We start from the raw sequence: 22,910 nt of genomic DNA, 5'->3' as shown, positions 1-22,910 counted from the left end.
TCCCATGGACAGAGGAGCCTGGTAGGCTACGGTTCATGAGGTCACAAAGAGTCAAATAAAACTGAGCAACTGATCATGCTCACAAGCAATGTTAGCCTGTGTGTGTGCTTGCTCACTTGCCTCAGTCATGCCCAACTCTTTGTGACATGATGGACCATAGCCCAGCAGGCTCCTCTGTCATAACTTTCCTTCCAAAGAGTAAGTGTCTTTTAATTTCATGGCTGCAATCAACATCTGCAGTGATTTTGGAGCCCCCCAAAATGAAGTCAGCCACTGTTTCCACTGTTTCCCCATCTATTTGCCAGGAAGTGATAGGACCAGATGCCATGATCTTCGTTTTCTGAATGCTGAGCTTTAAGCCAACTTTTTCACTCTCTTCTTTCACTTTCATCAAGAGGCTCTTTAGTTCTTCTTCACTTTCTGCCATAAGGGTGGTGTCATCTGCACATCTGAGGTTATTGATATTTCTCCCGACAATCTTGATTCCTGCTTGTGTTTCTTCCAGTCCAGCGTTACTCATGATGTACTCTGCATATAAGTTAAATAAGCAGGGTGACAATATACAGCCTTGACGTACTCCTTTTCCTATTTGGAACCAGTCTGTTGTTCCATGGCCAGTTCTAACTGTTGCTTCCTGACCTGCATGCAGGTTTCTCAAGAGGCAGGTTAGGTGGTCTGGTATTCCCATCTCTTTCAGAATTTTCCACAGTTGATTTTGATCCACACAGTCAAAGGCTTATAGATACAGTTTTAGATGGGAAGGAAGAACTTGCCCTGAAGCAAAGTCCATGTTAGGGAAGGAAGGATGACAACTGTATGCCCCAGTCTTACCTGATTTTTAACACAATGCCAGCATACTTTGGGGGCTCTGAATGTAATGGTTTCAACTCCTAAGTGAATCAATGAATGATAAGTGAATAAATGCATAGATAAATTTGGAAGCATCATACCAGATTATGAAGCCTTAGGCAGCAATCTTGAAATCATAGGAGAAAGGAGATATTTCAGCTTTGCTTTGGAACAGTAGTGAACAGCTGGCTGAACAGATGTTCTTTGAAGAATCAGATTTGGATTTCTAGTCCAAGCATAAGCTGAGGATTGGAATAACAGGCTCTTGGCAAAGTAAAGCTCAAGAGAATATGGTTGAACATGTTTATCCAAAAACTAGCTGCCTTGCTCACCAAAGCACTGTGTCCAGAGGGGAAGTCTGTCCTGATAAAAGAGTACAAGCCATCATGTTAGACCATTATCATGCTCAGACTTCATATCCATGGTTCAGTTATAAAAAAGTTGCAGATAAGCTTACACCTTGCAGAGGTTTTGCATATTGTTGGAGGTAAAGATTTGAAGTAATAGCCCTTTAAGTTGCAGAGCACTTTATCCTATGAGTGAGTCTAGATCCCTTGGGAGCCAATATCTCAAAAGGACTTCATTTCCCTACTTCCAAGAAGCAGAAAACGTTGCGTTCTCATCCCTTATTCATGAATTCATAGTCCAGGGAATAAGAGTCCAAATGTTCTTCCTTCATATTCCATCAAGTCTTAAAGGAAATTTACCATTATTTGTCTTCAGATATTTATGAAGTGCCTGCATGAGTCTGTGCATGCTATGTCGCTTCAGTCTTGTCTGACTCTGCGACCCTAAGGTCTGTAGCCCACCAGGCTCCTCTGCCCATGGGATTCTGCAGGCAAGAATCCTGGAGTAAGCTGCCATGCCCTCCTTCAGGGGATCTGTCTGACCCAGGGATTGAACACATGTCTCTTTACATCTCCTGCATTAGCTGGCAAGTTGTTTACCACTAGATCCAACTGGGAAGCCTAGGAAGTTTATAATGTTGTAGGAATTATGGAGGATAAAGATGACAAAACTTGGTATATTCCTACATGGAAATTTTGGCTCTAATCCATGCTACTGTTGTTAAGTTGCTAAGTCGTGTCCAACTCTTTGCGACCCCATTGACTGCAGCCCGCCAGGCTCCTCTGCCCATGGGATTTCCCAGACAAGAATACTGGAGTGGGTTGCCATTTCCTTCTACAGGGTATGTTTCTGACCTGGAGATCACACTTACATTTCCTGCATGGGCAGGCAGATTCTTTACCACTGAGCTACCTGGAAAGCCCAATGGTGTGCCACATACAGGCTAAAATAAGTGTAGTAGACATTTGAAATTAAAGGACTATCAAAGACAGATAAAATGTTGCACTTCTGGAGTGGGACCATTATTTTTTTTTTTCTGGGAGCAATAAGAAAGACCGTATAATGAAAATAACATTTAACCAGCTTTCAAGAATAGGTAAAATTTGACCTTGCGTAAAATATAATAATGGAAGCAGTTATTTATTGAGCTATCACTGCATGGCAATCATTGTCCTAGACAGTGAGGTAGATACCTGCATTATTTAGAATAAGCTAAGATGGTGTAGTAAGGAGAATACAAATATTCACTTTCCTAAAGACTAAGAATTTTCTACCACTTTGCAATATCACATGATTTTCATCATTACATAAGCCATTACGTCTCAATAATAACCTTAAAATCTGTATGTGGTTCAGTTACTCTACCTGTGCTAGCTTTTTTATGTGGGAAAAATATTAACTTATCATGTCTGTTTCTCCATGTAATGAGATGAACTCTTTCATTAAGGTGGGACTGTAAGAATGGAGAGGTAGGCAAGGTATAATTTCATCATCTTTTTAAAATCCAAATCTGGGGATAAATACAATGAAGGGGATGAAGAAGAGAAAGAAGAAATATGATTGCAATGTCTTAGAACATTAGAGATACATTGATAAGACTGTCAAAAAATTAGCAAGCACGGAAGACCTTTTTTAATAATAATATTTTCTTAGTAAATAAAAACTAAATTGTGTATAAACAAGCAAATATAAATGGACAATTGGAGAGGGTTGATAGATTAGTAACAAAGATAAAATAACTTTTAAAAGATGAAATTGAGGTGCTAGGTAGTTACCCACTTTCACATGTGGTATTTCTCAATTAGGAAAAGATTCTAAAAAACATCCAAAGAGGAGAGGGTATATGTATACATGGAGCTGATTCACTCTGTTATCAGTAGAGATGAATACAACACTGTAAATCAACTATACTGCAATAAAGGTAATTTTAAAAATTTAAAAAAAGGAAAAAATGATAAATTGCCCAAAGCATTAAAGTTTCCCACTTGCAATTTTTCTTATTGCCAATAACTTTGTCAATTTTCTTCACTAAAACTAGAGCCTCAACCCTAAATAAACTGCTTTTAATTTTTGCAATTTTGAATGCATCCTTTTAGAGTGGAGCCAATTTTACCAACTAGCTGAGAACTTGGTCCTAATTAATTAGTTGAAATGGAAACTTTAGAAGTCTGTATTTGATATTCTCTTAATGACTATGTAGGGATCGAAAAAAAAACATAACTGAAGCAAATCATTACAAAATTAGAAGCCAGTAGTGACATTTCTAAACTACAAAACAGCTCAAAGAAGAATAAGAGGGGGTAAAACATACAAACTTCAGATTCTGTATTTTTAATGTCAAAAGTGATTTCAGTCATCTTCTCACTGCCCTTTCAAGAAGCAATCAAAAAATGACATCAGACTCGGGGAAATCTGGAGGATCTAAAATGACTCTTAATTCTACAGTTTACAGTTTTCATTGCTTTAAGACTATCTTCTTTAACAGCAGTTATTGAACTGGAGGATTGAGTTCCAAAGGATCATTACATAAGACTAGCTGTTTTGTAATTTTTCAGAAAGTTTGAGAGAGTCACTTTTAGCAACTTCTAACAGATGCTAAAAATAACAATATATGTCAGTATTGAATACAGAGTTCTGAACCATTAAATTTAGGTAAAGCACTTATGCCTTAAGTTCAGGTGGCCACTGCTTGGGGGAGGGGGGTGGAAAGCAATAAAGAGGAATTTTAAAACCAAAGCAAAAAACATATTAGATGAAAGAGCAGGGATTCAAAGTTAAATGTTATTTCCCTGGTCCCTATCCCCAGGGGCGAAGCAAATGTGTTTCCATAGTTTCAAAACAATTAGTTGAAAAGTGAATAACTGATTTTCTTTGCAAATATGCAGGTAAAATCATTTTAACTAAAGTTTACTCCTCCAATTCTTTTACCTTTAAATAGGTAAATAGTTTATATAAATAGACTTCCCTGGTGGCTCAGACTGTAAAGCATCTGTCTACAATTCGGTAGACTCAGGTTCTATCCCTGGATCAGGAAGATCCCTTGGAGAAGGAAATGGAAACCCACTCCAATATTATTGCCTGGAAAATCCAATGGACAGAGGAGCCTGGTGGGCTGCACTCCATGGGGTCGCGGAGTCGGACACGACTGAGCAACTTCACTTTCACTTTCTTTCACTTTGTATAAAAGTAGAGATGGAGAAATTAAAATGATGATACAGGCATATAAGACTAACCAATGAATTAATGAAATTGAGAACTGAGAAAGAAAGGCAGAAAGTTCAAAAGCATGCCTGAGAAACGGAGAGAGTCAGAGAGCCAAGAAAAACAGGGCCCATAAAACTAAAGCTGGTAATAATGAATCAGGAGAGGCCCTACCTTTTAGTGCATTTTTAAAATCTAGTCACACTCGTTCAATAAGGTGAAATAATAACTGATATTGACAACTTTGAACCAAGGGGTGGAAGGATGCTGTGTCTGTCAAATAAAATGATTCAAAGCAGAATTAAAGTTAAGCTGAATGAGGGAGAGAATGAGCAAAAGAGTTGGAAAGGAGATCCCTAAGTGAATGTAGAAAGTGGCACTATATACTGCCTGCAAAATGAGGACAGATGAAGATGAATGGTCTGCAGACATTCTGCCCGTGCTTTTTCAGAAGATGGTTTTGCTTTATTTATCTTGGCTGCCACAAAGAAGTAAGGCTCGGCCATACACAGACATATCCCACATGGCAGTAGAAAGCATCTGTTTCAGAAATAGCTCTACTCACACTGGAGAAGCATATTATCTACATATATATGGTGGATAGAAATTTTAAGGTAATTATGTTTCTCAATGTTAATCTGTACTGTTTGTATGACACGTTGTGGTTTTGTACTTTCCTTGGTTCTTTTGGACAAATCTCTTCCCACATTAAAAAGAATCTCAGATGTTTACACATCACAGAATCATGACATGTGGTTCTGTGTCTATAAATGCTGTCATAGGGGATCATTAACAGATTCTATAATGATTACCCTGCTGAAGGGAGCTACCAGTTAAAAATGGATAATATGAATCTGTTATCCTGAATCCATAAAATGATTATCACCCAGACCCTGCAGAATATAGTTGATGAGAAAAACAGACCAGCTCTGTCTTGCAAAATGCTGATTCCAGTGTGGTCTTAGTCTAAACACTATATACTAGGAGTAAAAATAATAAATTTGAATATATTTATAAGGCAGCTATCTCAAAGATGAATAGTATTCTGTTTATTATTTTAAGCCTATTCAAAGAATGCTGAAGATAACTATTCAATACATCATGTGTGTATTGCTTTACAGTTAACAAAATATTCACATTAAATGCAATTCATTTAATCTTAAAAAAATCTTCCAAATAGGAATTATTACTTTTAATATTTGTGGGATTAAAAAAACTAAAATTGGTCAAGAGTACCAAAACAGTTTCAGCTAAAATGTGGAGAAGTTGAAATTTGACCCAAATTTCTCTAATTCCATCCTTTAATGAAGCTGAGCAAAATCTGAGTGCTTACCATTGATAAGATACAATACTGTGCTCAGCTTATAACATCATGATGGAACTAAAAAGGTCCCTCCCACAAAGAAAAGTTTGTCTCAGCAAGCAAGTTTCTAAACAGCTATTTATATAAAATTTCGAAAAGATCCACAAAAGACAAAAGCAAAAACACCAGTATTATATCAAGTGACCCGTCTTAATTTGGTAAGTTTAAAAAAGGATTTTCTTGAAAAAGTAAGCAAAAGTAGGCATCTTGTAAGTTATTTAAAGGAAAAATGATTGTCTATTAAGGCTGTGGAGATACTGCACGGAGAATTCCCACATTTGGTGTAAATAGGACTTATGTGAAGAATGAAAGGCAGCTCATGCCAAAGGACTAATGAGAGAAGGAAATGGTTGGTGCCAGCTGAGGCGGGTGATGCTGGCAGGACAAGATCTCAGTGCACAGCCGCTGAAAAGCTTTGCTCAAGGAAGTGATACAGTGGTAAGATCAGATTTTGGTGCAAAGCAGAGAATGAATGCAAGTGGAATAAAAATGGAGATAGACACCTTTAAAAATGTGCGAAAGATCTAAAAAGACACCTCATGTCGAATATTATAGATAACAAATAGCATATGAAAATATGCTTATCATCATATGTCATTAGGGAACTGTAACTTTAAACAACAAAGAGATACTACTACATGCCTATTGGAATGGCCGAAATCTGAAACACTGACCTTATCAAACACTGGCAAGAATGTGGCATAACAGAAACTCTCATTCACTGCCGGTGGGAATGCAAACTGGTACTACAACATGGGAAGGCAATTTGTCAATTTCTTACAAAACTAAGCATATCCTTACCATAAGATTCAGCAAGAGCACGTCTTAGTATTTATCCCAGTGAATTAAAAGCTCGTGCCTACAGAAATATTTGCACATGGACGTTTATAGCAACTGTATTCATAACTATCAAAACCTGAAAACAACCAAGATGCCCTTCAGTAGATAAGTAAGGGTTAAATAAACTGTAATAGTTATTGACAATAGAATATTATTCGATGTTTAAAGAATGAGCTATCAAGATATGAAAACATGTGAAGTAAGCTTAAACACACATTGCTAAGTGAGAGAAGACAATCCGAACCGGCTACATGTTGTGAGTGCAACTATAGGACATTCTGGAAAAGTCAAAATTAGAGACAGTAAAAAATACGAAAGAGGAGGAACATTTAGAAGGCTGGACTCACAGCACCATCAGAAGTGTCAGCGACCTGAAATGTTGTGCCCATATAGGGCAGTGAATTATCTATCATACAGAAAACTATCTAAACATAGTCCTCAAAGAAGCACTGCAAAGAGTTTGAAAAATTAACTTACTGACATGAAAAACAATTGTGATTAAGTCATTATCTACTTTTTAAAAAAAAGTTTGTTAATTTATTTGGTCACACCACATGGGGTCTCTTTGCTCCCTGACCAGGGTCAAACCCTCAACACCTGGATTGGAAGCACAGAGCCTTAACCACTGACATCCAGGGACTTTCCCGGTCATTATCTACTTTAAAATCCTACTACTTCCCGATTAAAAACATACACACAGTTTTAATGTGAATCAGTACAGTTCAGTTGCTCAGTTGTGTCCAACTCTTTGCAACCCCATGTACTGCAGCACGCCAGGCTTCCCTGTTCATCACCAACTCCCAGAGTTGTGAATACTTCCCCCAATTTGCCTTTAGTAACTTCTCTGCCTTATCTCCACCATCCCTCCCCAAAGTTACCTACCTTTAGCCTCAAGACTCACTGTTCTCCAAGACTGTTTGTGCAGTGCTGACTCTGTACATATCTCATTGCTTCTGCCTAGGATACCTCATCCATCTGGTGAATGGCGAACTCTTCTAACAAGAATCAGTCCAAATATCACTTTGGTGTCAAAACCTCAAGCCTTTCTCCATTCAATGTAGTTTCTCCATCCTTAGAAGTCCCATGATTTTTACATTCCTCATTTCACTTATCCTACTGAATTATGACTAGATTGCTTAGCACCAAAGGTTTGTTCCACTGATCTTTGGTCCTCAAAGGCAAAGCTGTTCCATTTTTAACTTTGTATACTCAGTAGATATGTTCTATACTCATGAGTTAAGTCTTCAGTAGACATTGAGATCATAAATTATTATCTATTCAAGAACAAAATACTTAGGAATCCAAAGTGAGTTGGCTGTTATATGGATGCATGGTTCTTAAATAGGACTTTTCATACAGTTGAGTTTGCAGATGTGGAGACCCTGGTAAGGAGGGCTGACTTCAAGTTATATGCAGATTTTTAACTGTGTGTCAGTGCTCCAATCCCCATAAAGTCAACTACTATATTCCTAATATTCAAGCTATGACTCAAGCTAAAACTATGTTTTCTTAAAAAAAAAAAAACTGGTTGTTTTCATACAACATAATGGTTGATAAGGGCTCATGTTCCTCTATTTTAAAATAATGTTTCATTATAGTGGTACAATTCTGGATCTGCATTCATTTCAGTTCATTCACTCAGTCATGCCCAACTCTTTGCAACCCCATGCACTGCAAGGCTTCCCAGGTGGCACTAGTCCTAAAGAACCTGCCTGCCAATGCAGGAGAGTAAGAGACAGGGGTTCTATCCCTGGGTCAGAAGATCCTCTGGAGGAGAAAATGGCAACTCACTCCAGTATTCTTGCCTGGAGAATCCCCTGGACAGAGGAACCTGACGGCTACAGTCCACTGGGTCACAAAGAGTCAGACACGGCTGAAGCAACAAGCAACTTAACAGGCAAGCATGGACTGCAGCATGTCAGGCCTCCCTGTCCACCCCCAACTCCCAGATTTTGCTCAAACTCATGTCCACTGAGTTGGTGATGCCAGTCAGCCATCTTACGCCCTGCCATGCCCTTCTCTCCTGCCTTCAACCTTTCCCAGCATCAGGGTCTTTTCTAATGAGGCTGTTCTTCCCACCAGGTGACCAAAGTATTGGAGCTTCAGCATCAGTCCTTTCAATGAATATTAAGGATCGATTTCCTTTAGGATTGACTGGTTTGATCTCCTTGCTGCCCAAGGGACTCTCTTGAGTCTTCTCCAACACCACAGTTTAAAAGTATCACATCTTCAGTGCTCAGCTTTCTTTATGGTCAAGCCCTCACATGCACACATGACTAAAGGAAAAACCATAGCTTTGACTAAATGGCCCTTTGTCAACCAAGTAATGTCCCTGCTTTTTAAGATGCTGTTTAGGATCTACATTAAATCGTTCCATATGTCAGCACATACTACTACAATTCTAGAATAGAGGCTGATAAACTACAGGCCATGAAACAAGTCTGGTCCAATCCTTGTTTGTATAAATAAAGTTTTATTGGAACACGGGCACACACATTCCTTTACATGTGGATGCTTTTGTGCAGCAACAGCTGAGTTGAGTTGTGATAGTGACGGTCAGGTCTGCAAACCTAAAATATTTACTATCTGACTCGCTACAAAAAAGGTTTGCTGAGCTGAGTATAGTTTCTGAGATCAATTTACTGGGTTTTCAGTTCTGTTCTGTCACCTGTTAGATAGGTCATCTGGAGCAAATTATTTGGCTTTTCTATTTCTTAGTTACTTATCTAAAAGTGAGGATAATAAAATCAAACTGAGTTAATATAGTAGAGATACTATAAAAAATAAATGATTAAAGTCTTGCAAGGTAAATTATATATGATAAATTGTGAAAATATGGCTATATCCCTACCATTAATAGGGATGATATTTTAGTATTTTATTTTTCCTAATAGAAAAATTGGCTAGGGTGGTAGAATTAAAAATCACTGCAGTACATACAAATGCTTAGCACAGTGCCTAGTGCAAGGTAAGATTTCAGTAAATGTTGACCTGCTAGTAGTATATATAATTTCTCTGAATAATCACTTATTTGGCGGGGGGCTCAAAAATCACTGCAAATGCTGACTGCAGCCATGAAATTAAAAGACATTTGCTCCTTAGAAGAAAAGGTATGACCAACATAGACAGCATATTGAAAAACAGACATTGCTTTGCCAACAAATGTCCATCTAGTCAAAGCTATGTTTTTTCCAGTAGTCATGTATGGATATTAGAGTTGGGCTATAAAGAAAGCTGAGCATTGAACAATTGATGCTTTTGAATTGTGAAGTTGGAGAAGAAGCTTGAGGAGATCCAACCAGTCCATCCTAAAGGAAATCAGTCCTGAATGTTCATTGGAAGCACTGAAGCGGAAACTCCAGTACTTTGGCCACATGATGTAAAGAACTGATTCTTTGGAAAAGATCCTGATGCTGGGAAAGATGAAGGAGAGAAGAGAAGGGGGCAATAGAGGACGAGATGGTTGGATGACATCACCAATGCAATGGACATGAGTTTGAGTAGGCTCCAGGAGTTGGTGATGGACAGGGAAGCCTGGTGTGCTGCCGTCCATGGGGTCGCAAAGAGTAGGAAACGATTGAGTGACTGAACTGAACTGAATCAATATAAACTTTTGGAACCTTTCTTCAAAGTGCTTTTATTTTTAGCTTATACTAGCTGAGATAGCATTCATTTATATGTTTACTGAGCTTCCCAGGTGGCACTAGTGGTAAGGAACCTGCCTGCCAATGCAGGAAATGCAAGAAATGTGGGTTTGATCCCTGGGTCGGGAAGATCCCCTGGAGTAGGAAATGGCACCCCCTCCATATTCTTCCTGGGAGAATCCCATGGACAGAGGAGCCTCCTAGGCTATAGTCGTGGGGTCACAAAAATCGGAGCATGACTGAGTGTCTGAGCATTATATGTTTATTAGTCACAACTGAAGAGTGACATTATATTTGCACAAAAGTTTATGGACAATCTAATTGTAAACCAGTTAACTCCAGGTTACTGTGTTACTTATTTGGGGCCAGTTGGTATGAAGGTCAGACATTCTCTACAGTTTACCCTACACCTGCCTGGTGGGGGAGGAAAACGCCACAGCTAGAGAAAGAGTAGTCAAGACTGGAGATTCTTGGGATGATATAAAACTCTTTTCAGCCAAACAACACAGCCCTGAGTTAGGCTTCAGTTCAGTCCAGACGCCTTCTTATTCCACGCTGCTGAAAGTGACCGACAGCTCAGTCATCCCAATCTTAAAATTCCTTAATCTTGAAATCATTAAGTAAAAACTGGGAAAAGATCTGAGGCTCTAATATGCAAAGAGTTGTCTAAAAACAAGGCAAGCCCTTCATGGAATCAAGATACACTTGTCTAGCTCAGTTTTACAATGGTTTCATACAGGGGAACACTAAAGTTTTGCTCAAGTTATTTTTTCCACCTGGAGTGCCCTGTCTAAAAATTCCTCATGGCCAAATTTTATTCGTGGTTTAAGGCTACTACATCTGGGAAGCATTTCCTGATAAGCCTCTCATTCGTATTCAGAATTCTAAAACTTTCATTTAATCATTTCTGATTTGTTTTTGAATACATAAAACATAATGTATAGAATTCATATAATAAACTCTATTATGTACTATAAAGGAGCATATATGGATACTCATATATACATATATATGAGTATATATATATATAAGTTTTCCAGTAATTCTACTGAGAAGGAAGAAGGAGAAGAACTTGCCCCCTGATGCCAAGAAATTGATTTTAACTTAGATCCCAACAATGCAACCTCTGGAAGTCCATCATCCCTTCTCCAGATTAATCCCAGGAGTCCAAATGTCCATCAGGTTCTCTCTTCTTGGCCATACACTGTTAGTCCAGCTTCTGCAAATCACATTGCGAGCCATCTTGGATAGTGAATTCAGCTTTTGGTTACTTTCCCACTATACTCAACCCCATTGTGTGTTTGTAAATTTTACTCTGCGTTGGTCTCTTTCTTTGCTTTGGATGATCTTGAGAGAGTCATGAAGGGAGTGCACGTGGCCCTTGGGCTTCTTCAGTTTTGGCATCTCCTTTAGCTCTGTGTTCATGCCTGGGTGTGAGAGCTGGACTGTGCAGAAGGCTGAGCGCCGAAGAATTGATGCTTTTCCAGATGGTGGGAAATTGATGGTGTTCCACAAGACTCTTGAGAGTCCCTTGGACTGCAAAAAGGTCCAACCAGTCCATTCTGAAGGAGATCAGTCCTGGGTGTTCTTTGGAAGGACTGATGCTAAAGCTGAAACTCCAATACTTTGGTCACATCATGCGAAGAGTTGACTCATTGGAAAAGACTCTGATGATGGGAGGGATTGGGGGCAGGAGGAGAAGGGGACAACAGGGGATGAGATGACTGGATGGCATCACAGACTCGATGGACTTGAGTCTGAGTGAACTCCGGGAGTTGGTGATGGACAGGGAGGCCTGGTGTGCTGCAATTCATGGGGTCACAAAGAGTCAAGACATTACTGAGGAACTGAACTGAACTGAACTTAGCTCTGTCTCCTCCCATCCTCTTCTGCTGAGATTGTCCCTGAGAAATCCATGTTCTTATCATTCTATTATTTAAACCCACTTGTCTTTTTTTTTTTTTCACAGTTGATATATAAAATTCAAGGTTTAATTTCCAAGGGCCCAGCAAAAGAAAGGACCCTTCTATTGAAAGGATTCAAGCCAACTCCCATCTAAAAAATAATCAAGTATATAGAGGTGAATGTTGCCTCGTCACCACACCATTCTGTCTGTAAGAGTCACATAAATGCATTCAGGTTTAAGAAATCATCACGTCCTTCACCAGCGCAAGAACAACTAGGCTAGAACTGTAGCTGTCGATCTCTCATTGTGTGTTGACTTTCACAGGCAAAATAAATTAACAGAGCTAATAAACAAATTGCAGATTCCTCAAAGTCAAGTAATAGCTGTACATCTATCATCCTAACACATTGGTAGTCTCACGGGGCTACCTTATAAACTTTTGATGTGGCCAAATATAGGACTAAAATATTGGAGAGCGTTATTTGTGTTACTAGACACATTTTTGGATATTCTGTGAGTGTTTATAGATTAAATTAACTTGTATTGCCCTTGCACACTGGGGGATTTCACTGAGCTTCATTATTCAGTTCTTTGTGTTAAGAAGGGTATAAACAGAATAACACCCTACTGCCCTAAATGTTATCAAGTATGTGCCCCTTGTGTTGAATTGTTTGTCATTTATAATAATCCAATCTTACATAAATGTCACGTAATAAAAACTAATTGTGCGGTTACTGGTGATATTAATGTTGTCTGAGTCAGAGGAGGGAGATGAATTACTTCATAGGGAAAAATAGTAACGCCCAAGTGGATGGAAGACTAAGATAAAATGACCCCAGGTTTAAGTTCTTAGAAGAATGGCATTTCAAAGTATGAATCTGGTTTCCTGTGGGATCATTAGAGTTAGCTAGAGACTTTATTTTTTTAACTGTCTTTATTTGAGGTTAATGAAACAGTAATTCATATGAATCATTAAATTGTGTTTCTAGAAAATTAAGTCAAATTGTGGAAGGAGTGGATTTTTCAAAGATGCAACATTATTTACTCTCAGTTTAATTTGTCAAAGTACCTTGCTGGTGTGTGGCAGGTCAGGGGTGGGGGTGGGGGAGTGAGAAGAACTGGCATGGATGCAGTGGCGGCATCTTACTCTCATCGAGTGTGCGTGCAAGGCATCTCCATATAGAAATACTGGAAGCTGAGGTTAAGCACATGTCAATCATTTCGTAGAAAAATGAAATCAGTCGCACCAATCAGGGTCATTTCGTAGAAAAATGAAATCAGTCGAGCCAATCAGGCTTAGTCTCTTGGTTTACAAGGGCTTCCCTGGTGGCTCAGTTGGTAGAGAATCTGCCTGCAATGCAGAAGACCTGGGTTCCATCCCTGGGTTGGAAAGATGCCCTGGAGGAGAGCATGGCAACCCACTCCGAAAATCAAGGCTAAGGAGAAGGAGGAAAGAATCAAGAGCTGAAGTGAGACCAAGGAGTGTAGGTGATCTTCATTCTCCATCTCGTGGTCCCCGTGAATAGGCCTGATAAGTCTGCACTTCTATTACAGGCACTGGGCTTCACACTTGTGATTCATTTTCTCCTTAAAGCTCAGCACACTCCCTCGAGATGGACATTATTAATATTCTTCCTCTTTATGTGATGGAGCTATGTCATCAGAAGTTAGTTACTCCAAATTATGTGACTAGAGAATGGCGCAGTACAAATTTCAAAATAGATGTTAAAGGCTGTTTTCAATGCCAGTAAGGTCTGAGTGGTGTATGGGAATATAAGTGGGAGGCTTATTACTCATAGCAGGTTCAGAAAACAAAAATGACAGTGTAGTCTATGCCCAAAAAGAGGGGAAAAATAGGTAATGCAATTTTAAAGACTGATCACGCTTCTGAAGAAAACAAGTTATTGACTGACATTATCTCAATTGATGCTCACAATAATTCCATGAATCAACTGTATAATCAAAAACTTACCACTGAGGAAAATCAAGCTGAGAAAACTTAAATAACAGCACAAAATTATGATTTTATTTATCCTGAAGCCATTCAATCCAGAACTGCAAAACCCAAGACATAATGTATCACATGGGGATCATTTATTCATTTATCATTAAAGACAAAACCACATAATAATATAAGCACAAATTCTTCTAAAAGTAATTGAAATAGTGACTATGCCCAAGAATTTATTGTTTATCTATTGGTTGGGTGTTTGGCCTCAAAACAGATACTTGAATGATTGCTAAGAAGACAATATTGTTACTGCTCTGAAGGAATGAATAATTTTTTGTACCAATAAAATAATGGAAGGACAAATAATTCAGAACCCAGATAATTTTTGAATGTAGTAGAAAAGATTAGAAGCTCTGGCTAAACCTACAAAAGATGGCATTCCAGGTGAAAAAAATTAACCAAAGCAATTTACAGAGTGAGCCTTTGCATGAGAAGATGGACTCTACTGGGCATTTGATAAATCTTAACTTATAAGTATAAATTCTAAAAAAGAAAGAAAGAAAGAATAAGCAATTTAAGAGGATCTTAAATGGGCATTTCACGAAGTTTATAATTGATCTGCTAGGCAACGTATAAGTGCAATATAAGATATTTACAGTGATTCTTTAAAATACATATTAAGACCTTGGCAGCACCAGGTTCCTGTAGCTTTCCTTGTAAATTCTGTTGAAATTGGCCTGGGGAATAACACAGTTGCTTAAATTAAAAATGAACTAAAAGATCATAAGTAAAAGATAATGATTAATAGGCTGTAGAGCCTTCTGGGGAAATACCGAGTGGACCTCTTCAGGTTTGGTACTAATGATCTGTAAGAAAGTGCAGACAGCATGTTAATGAAATTTTTTGATAACACTCAATTGGGAGAGGCTGGAACATAATTCAGGTCAGAAAAATAATTGTTATAGAAAAGACTATGATGAAGCTAGGAACATGAAGGAGATGACAAAATAGCGTCCAGTGACCCTAAATTCTAAGTAGTATATCATAAGACAGATTTTCAAAGTAGCAACAGTAGAGGACATCAATGAGAGGCTAACAAACTACCTTGGAAGCCAAGCGTGTAATGCAGGCTATCTCCAGGACACATGCGCATGGTTGTTCTATATGACTCAGAAAGAGTACTGAGACCATGGTTCTTAGAAAAGAAATATTTTTTTTGGTGCATGGAGGCCTATTATGTGTGTTGGAAACTACTGAAACAGTGAGTAGGTCACTGGAACAGGGGGCGTCAAATTTATCTTCTAGAGTTTCTTTCTGGTGAAGTATATGCATAGATTCATTCCAGGCAGGTAAAATGAGAACACCAGTTTTCAGAAAAAAATTTGTGTGCTCCAAGAGAGAATTATGGCCTGCCTGAAGAGTGAAGTATCATAAAAATAACTGAGATTCCACATTATGATAAATTGAAACCTAAAAAGAGAGAAAACTAACTAGGCTCATTTAAGAGGTAAAAGAAATAAAATGTTTTTCTCTGAAAGCCCTTAAGAACAAAAGTTACATCATGTAAATTTCAACTTGAAAGGCTTTCTTTTTAACAAGACTTTATTTTGAGGTTTATCCCAATACCCATAACTACAATGACAAGCATTATTAAGCAACTCCTTTTTCACATACAAGGAAATATTATTTTATTATTAACAACAGTCGTGTTTAGAAATCCTGACTTAGGATAGCACTGTAATTAAAAATAAAGATTCTGAAGCCAAATCTGAAGTCAAACCTTGGCTCAACAATTATTTAGTTATGTTATTTGGGGCATGTAATTGAACATGTATTGGTCAATATTCTTATGTACTCTAGTATAACTAGCTACCTCAAAGATTCAATAAGAATTTTGGGATCAAATAAGATTTACTTGGGGATTAAATAAGAAAATACATATAAGACAGCATAATTTCTCAAGTAATATAGATATTCTGTGATATTTACTAAGCATAAAATCAACAAACATTATATTTGGAAGAGATTTTCGTGATTATAAGTCCAACTTTCCAAATTTAGAGATGAAGAATATTAGAACCACTGAATCTTAGAATTCAACCACTCCCTTAAGATTACAGAGATAGTTTTGAAAGAACAGGAGCAGCATTCAGGTATTATAATTTCTTCTCCAGAGAAATCATGCAGGTTTACTATGACAAGTTCCAGGGATTTATATAGAAAATTTTGAAAGTTACAAAATGCATGAATTTTATTTTCTCTCATGGATTCCACTGACATTATTTTCTGTCCCATTTCCCAGAAATAAACAACTCAATAGTACAGTGAAGGCTCCAATTAAAACCACAATTAAGGCATTAACCCAGGGAAATACTGTCATCCACAATGCAATATATATTATACATTGAAATCAGTTCAGTTCAGTTCAGTTCAGTTGCTCAGTCATGTCTGATGCTTTGTGAGCCCATGGACTGTAGCACACCAGGCCTCCCTGTCCACCACCAATTCCTGAAACCTACTCATGCTCACGTAGGTGATGCCATCCAGCCATCTTATCCTCTGTCATCCCCTTCCCCTCCTGTCCTCAATCTTTCTAAGCATCAGGGACTTTTCCAATGAGTTAGTTCTTCACATTGGGTAGCCAAAGTACTGGAGTTTCAGCTTCAGCATCAGTCCTTCCAGTGAATAACCAGAATTTATTTCCTTTAGGATTGACTGGTTGGATCTCCTTGCAGTCCAAGGGACTATCGATAGTCTTCTTCAACACCACAGTTCAAAAGCATCAACACTTCGGTGCTCAGCTTTCTTTATAGTCCAACTTTCACATCCATATATGACAACTGGAAAAACCATAGCCTTGACTAGACAGACCTTTGTTGGCAAAGTAATGCCTCTACTTTTTAATAATCTGTCTAGGTTGATCATAACTTTTCTTCCAAGGAGGAAGCGTATTTTAACTTCATGGCTGCAGTCGCCATCTGCAGTGATTTTTGGAACTCTCTTTCTTTTTCGATGATCCAGTGGATGTTGGCAATTTGATCTCTGGTTGTTCTATCTTTTCTAAAATCAGCTTGAACATCTGGAATTTCACGGTTCACATACTGCTGAAGGCTGGCTTGGAGAATTTGAGCATTACTTTGTTAGCGTGTGAGATGAGTGCAATTGTACAGTAGTTTGAACATTCTTTGTCATTCCTTTTCTTTGGGATTGGAATGAAAACTGACCTTTTCCAGTCCTGTGGCCACTGCTGAGTTTTCCAAATTTGCTGGCACATTGAGTGCAGCACTTTCACAGCATCATCTTTTAGGATTTGAAATAGCTCAGCTGAAATTCCATCACCTCCTCTAGCTTTGTTCATAGTGATACTTCCTAAGGCCCACTTGACTTCACATTCCAGGATGTCTGGCTCTAGGTGAGAGATCACACCATTGTGGATATCTGGGTCATGAAGATCTTTTTTGTTTAGTTTTTGTGTATTCTGGCTACCTCTTCTTAATATCTTCTGCTTCTGTTATGTCCATACCATTTCAGTCTTTTATTGTGCTCATCTTTGCAAGAAATATTCCCTTGTTATCTCTAATTTTCTTGAAGAGATCTCTAGTGTTTCCCATTCTATTGTTTTCCTCTATTTCTTTGCATTGTTCGCTGAGAAAGGCTTTCTTATCTCTCCTTGCTATTTGGAACTCTGCATTCAAACGGCTATACCTTTCCTTTTCTTCTTTGCTTTTCACTTCTCTTCTTTTTTCTGCTATTTGTAAGGCCTCATCAGACAACCATTTTGCCTTTTTGCATTTATTTTTCTTGGGGATGGTCTTGATCCCTGCCTCCTGTACAATGTCACGACCCTTGAATCTATTTCTTATTTCCACTGTAAAATCATAAGGGATTTGATTTAGGCCATACCTGAATGGTCTAGTGATTTCCCCTACTTTCTTCAATTTAAATCTGAATTTGGCAATAAGGAGCTGATGATCTGAGCCACAGTCAGATCCCAGTCTTGTTTTTTCTGACTATATAGAGCTTCTCTCTTTGGCTGCAAAGATTATAATCAATCTGACTTTATATTTAATGTATATAAATTGTATTTATATACATTGAAATAGCAACCAGAAATGGTGTTCAGACCCCTTAGCTAGAACATTTAAGTCAATTACATGGTACATGATTCAACAGAGACAAGGCAACTAAGGGTTCAGACTCCTTGAGCTTGAAGCTCTGAATCGATTTCTTAGTCAAGCAACACACATCCAATGAACTACTGATAGAAATCAAAGGGAATCTAGAAAGGAGATAGAGGTGGGTAACAAAGACTATCTGGAGAAGGCAATGGCAACCCACTCCAGTACTCTCACCTGGAAAATCCCATGGACGGAGGAGCCTGGTGGGCTGCAGTCCATGGGGTCGCTAAGAGTCGGACACGACTGAGCGACTTCACTTTCACTTTTCCTTTCATGCATTGGAGAAGGAAATGGCAACCAACTCCAGTGTTCTTGCCTGGAGAGTCCCAGGGACAGCAGAGCCTGGTGGGCTGCCGTCTATGGGGTCGCACAAAGTCGGACACGACAGAAGCGACTTAGCAGCAACAGCAGCAATGAAAACTATCAATCATAGAAAGTTGCTTCTTCACTAAAGCTCATGCATTAATACTTTAGAGACCTTGAAGGGGTTTCTAATGCCAAGTGAGGTTAAGGAAGTCACCAAAAAATGTGTTTTGAAAGAAGAGGCTTCCAATTCCAAAAGCTTCTCTTGATTTGATAAACAGACTTCCATGGAAGCTACTCAATTCTTATTTGTACAATTTCAGAAATCACACTCCTAAGAGGTTAACATCCCAGTGCCAAAACTGAATGGCAGCCAATGGATGAGTAGTTAATCTTCCCTCCCTTAAGACTAGACCATCCTGTGACGTATTTCAGGACTTCCCTCCGATTAAGGAATGTGCATTCTTTAGAGGCAGCAATTCAGTGATGTATTGAATCTTTCCCTGTCCCTCTCCCCCTATGTTCACTTACTTCCTTAATCCCACTTACCATTCATTGCTTGTGTCTAAGTAACTGATTCAACTTTACTTTCTAGAGATCCAAAGCTAAGATAATAACTAAAAGCAAACTCCAAATATGAGTGAAACCCCCTTCTTCCTCAATCTTCTCTTTAAATAATCACTTTGAATACCTTCTCAATACTTTCAGTTCAGTTCAGTGGCTCAGTCGTATCCAACCCTTTGCAACCTCATGGACTGCAGCACGCCAGGCCTCCCTGTCCATCACCAGTTCCCAGAGTTTACTCAAATTCATGTCAATCGAGTCAGTGATGCAATCCAACCATCTCATCCTCTGCTGTTCCCTTCTTCTCCCATCTTCAGACTTTCCCAGCATCAGGGTCTTTTCCAATGAGTCAGTTCTTTGCATCATGTGGCCAAAGTATTGGAGTTTCAGCTTCAACATCAGTCCTTCCAATGAATATTCAGGACTGATTTCCTTTAAGATGGACTCTCAAGAGTCTTCTCCAACACCACAGTTCGAAAGCATCAGTTCTTCTGTGCTCACCTTTCTTTATAGTCCAATTCTCACATCCATACATGACCACTGGAAAAACCATAGCCTTGATTAGATAGCTCTTTGTTGGCAAAGTAATGTCTCTGCTTTTTAATATGGTGTCTAGGTGGGTCATAGCTTTTCTTCCAAGGAGCAAGTGTCTAATTTCATGGCTGCAGTTACCATCTGCAGTGATTTTGGAGCCCTCAAAAATAAAGTCAGCCACTGTTTCCACTGTTTCCCCATCTATTTGCCATGAAGTGATGGGACCCGATGCCACAATCTTAGTTTTCTGAATGTTGAGCTTTAGGCCAACTTTTTAATCCTCCTCTTGCACTTTCATCAAGAGGCTTTTAGTTCTTCTTCACTTTCTGCTATAAGGGTGGTGTCATCTGCATATCTGAGGTTATTGATATTTCTCCTGGCAATCTTGATTCCAGCTTGTTCTTCTTACAGCCCAGCGTTTCTCATGATGTACTCTGCATAGAAGTTAAATAAGCAGGGTGACGATATACAACCTTGGCGCAGTCCTTTTCCTATTTGGAACCAGCCTGTTGTTCAATGTCCAGTTCTAACTGTTGCTTCCTGACCTGCACATAGGTTTCTCAAGAGGCAGGCCAGGTGGTCTGGTATTCCCATCTCTTTTAGAATTTTCCACAGTTTATTGTGATCCACAGAGTCAAAGGCTTTGACTGATCCACGAAGTCAAAGGCTCAATACTTTATTATATTTTAAATACATTCAAAATTATAATCACTAGTATGAAACTGATCTGAGAAATAATTACATTTTATTGGGTGAATGAAGTATCCTCATAATTAATCATTCTGTTTTTATCCTTGCCTCCAATAATTCACTTTCGACACACCAATCATAGTGAAAACTTGAGGATTTTAGCCAATTGTTTCACTCCTATTGTTAAAACTCTCAAATGTCTTTCCATGTCACACTGAATAAAGGGAAAAAGCCTTTCAGTGGCCTGAATTTATCCACATTTATGACTTCGATCTCTTGCTCTGCCGAGTTTCCCCTAGATCACTCCAGGTCAGGCAGTTTGGCCATTCTGTTTTCCTTTGAGTTATCGAAACACAGGCCTCTTCTCAGGACCTTTGCTATTCTCTCAGTGCAGAAATACAGATGGCTTTGTCTTCCCCTAGACAGCCACATGCCTTGCTCCCCTGCTCCTTCAAGTTCCCCCACATATACTACTTCTTAGTTATAATTAAGATTCCTTCCTGTCAATATGGCATCCCCTACCTTCATCCCTCCTTTATCTTCTCCAAAACATGTATTATTCTCTAAGGCAGACTGCTGTCAAAAGTGGCCATAGTAATCTATACCAGCCTTGTATTGCATGTCCAGTTTCAATGATACTTGATATTTTCTTTCATCAAACGAGGGAATCTACCTCTCCATTCCCTGAATCTGGGTTAGCCTTATGATTTACTTTAACCAAAAGAGTGTTATAGAGGTGATCTTCCAAACCTAGGCTTAAAGGACTTCACACCTTCAGTTTCTGTCTTCTAGAGCATTGCCCTGGGTTCACCATGTGAAGAAGCCCACTTTAGCCTGCTGGAGGCTGAGAAATCTTATGAAACACAGACAAGCTTTGCAAACTAAAACCCCTAGATCAGATAGCAACAGCCAACACCAAAAGCAAGTTGTGTGACTGAAGCCATTTTAGACAGAAAAGCCTCAACTGAACTACTAGATGACTGTAGCTGTACGACTGACCTCAGGGAAGTCTAGCAGAAGAACCATCCATCCATAGGGAATGGTTCAGAAAACTTCTGTTGTACATACAGTCTTAACTTGCTCAAAATCTCCAGTGCTAAAATATCCACTTAAATAATTCCCGAGTCATTTTGTTTTTAATTTGGATTCATCTGGGATGTATTTTATAGAATACCAAGCTTTCCCCATATTGTCTGAACAGCTATATTAACTGAGTGTTGATGAAATTAATCATCTGAGAAATTATGTCATCTTTAGTCTGTCACTGAGGTGAAACATTTTGTTTTGATGAACAAATCCATAACTATTTGGATCAAAAAAAATGGAAATGTATTCACCAGTTACACTCCCATCGATTAGAGATAGCGATAACAAGTGGGTAAATAAAGTTATTGATCCTAGACTTCCAATTAGACATTTAGGCTGTCAGTCCTTTGAGAAAATCTAGAAATGTGCTCCATTTTCCAGGAATTTCCAAACTTGTTTCTTACACCTAGATTGATAAAGCATGTGGATTTTAACGGGTTTGGCCTTGTGAATTAAGGTATGTTTACCTCTAGTAAATAAAATGAAATCTTCTTTATTGAATCCTGCTGCTGCTGCTGCTGCTGCTAAGTCGCTTCAGTCGTGTCTGACTCTGTGCAACCCCATAGACTGCAGCCCACCAGGCTCCCCAGTCCCGGGGATTCTCCAGGCAAGAACACTGGAGTGGGTTGCCATTTCCTTCTCCAATGCATGAAAGGAAAAGTGAAAGTGAAGTCGCTCAGTTGTGTCCAACTCTTAGCGACCCTATGAACTGCAGCCTACCAGGCTCCTCCATCCATGGGATTTTCCAGGTGAGAGTACTGGAGTGGGTTGCCGTTGCCTCCTAGCTGCACTAAAATATTCAGAAAAATATGTTAATCAGTCATGTACCACTTACAGACAGTACATTAGAGCTGTGGCCCACGTAATTGAAAGGACAATGGTGATGTCATATAGCAGCCTCGGGGCATGCATATTCCTATTAGTACCTTATTATTGTCATCATTTGAATGTCTGTTATACTTAGCACTGAAATTACAAGTTGAAACTCTATTCCCTATAGAACATAATTTCTCCTTCTTTTTTCATTTTATAGAAGCTTATAGCTGCGCCTGAGCTTTCAGGCCTTTTAAATTATTCTTTTATTTCTCTAGGTAGATTTTTGTCAAATCATATATTTGCAATTAGTACCAAAGAGAAATTTTCCCTCCAGAAGAATGTTTCCCCCGACTCAGAAATGTGTATGCAATACTTATATTATGGAATCTACAAATAAGAAAATGAAATATTCAGTCCTGTAAGGTGTATATGTTTCTAAGAAGGGATGAAATATAGAGGCAGTGACCTGATACTGAAAATGTCCAACTATAGACTAAATTTTGGTGGAAAAAGTCAACATTAGAAACTCAAATTATCAATTATTACCCAGGGGAAATAGTTAAAGTCTCATCAGGCAAATCTTAAAAAGCTAGTGAAGACTTGAAAAAAATTCCATTTTGACCAAAAGGAACATTAT

This window comes from Capra hircus, chromosome 10 (assembly GCF_001704415.2).
Source record: "Capra hircus breed San Clemente chromosome 10, ASM170441v1, whole genome shotgun sequence".
Lineage (NCBI taxonomy): Eukaryota > Metazoa > Chordata > Mammalia > Artiodactyla > Bovidae > Capra > Capra hircus.
Note: the sequence above shows the minus strand (reverse complement) of the source record.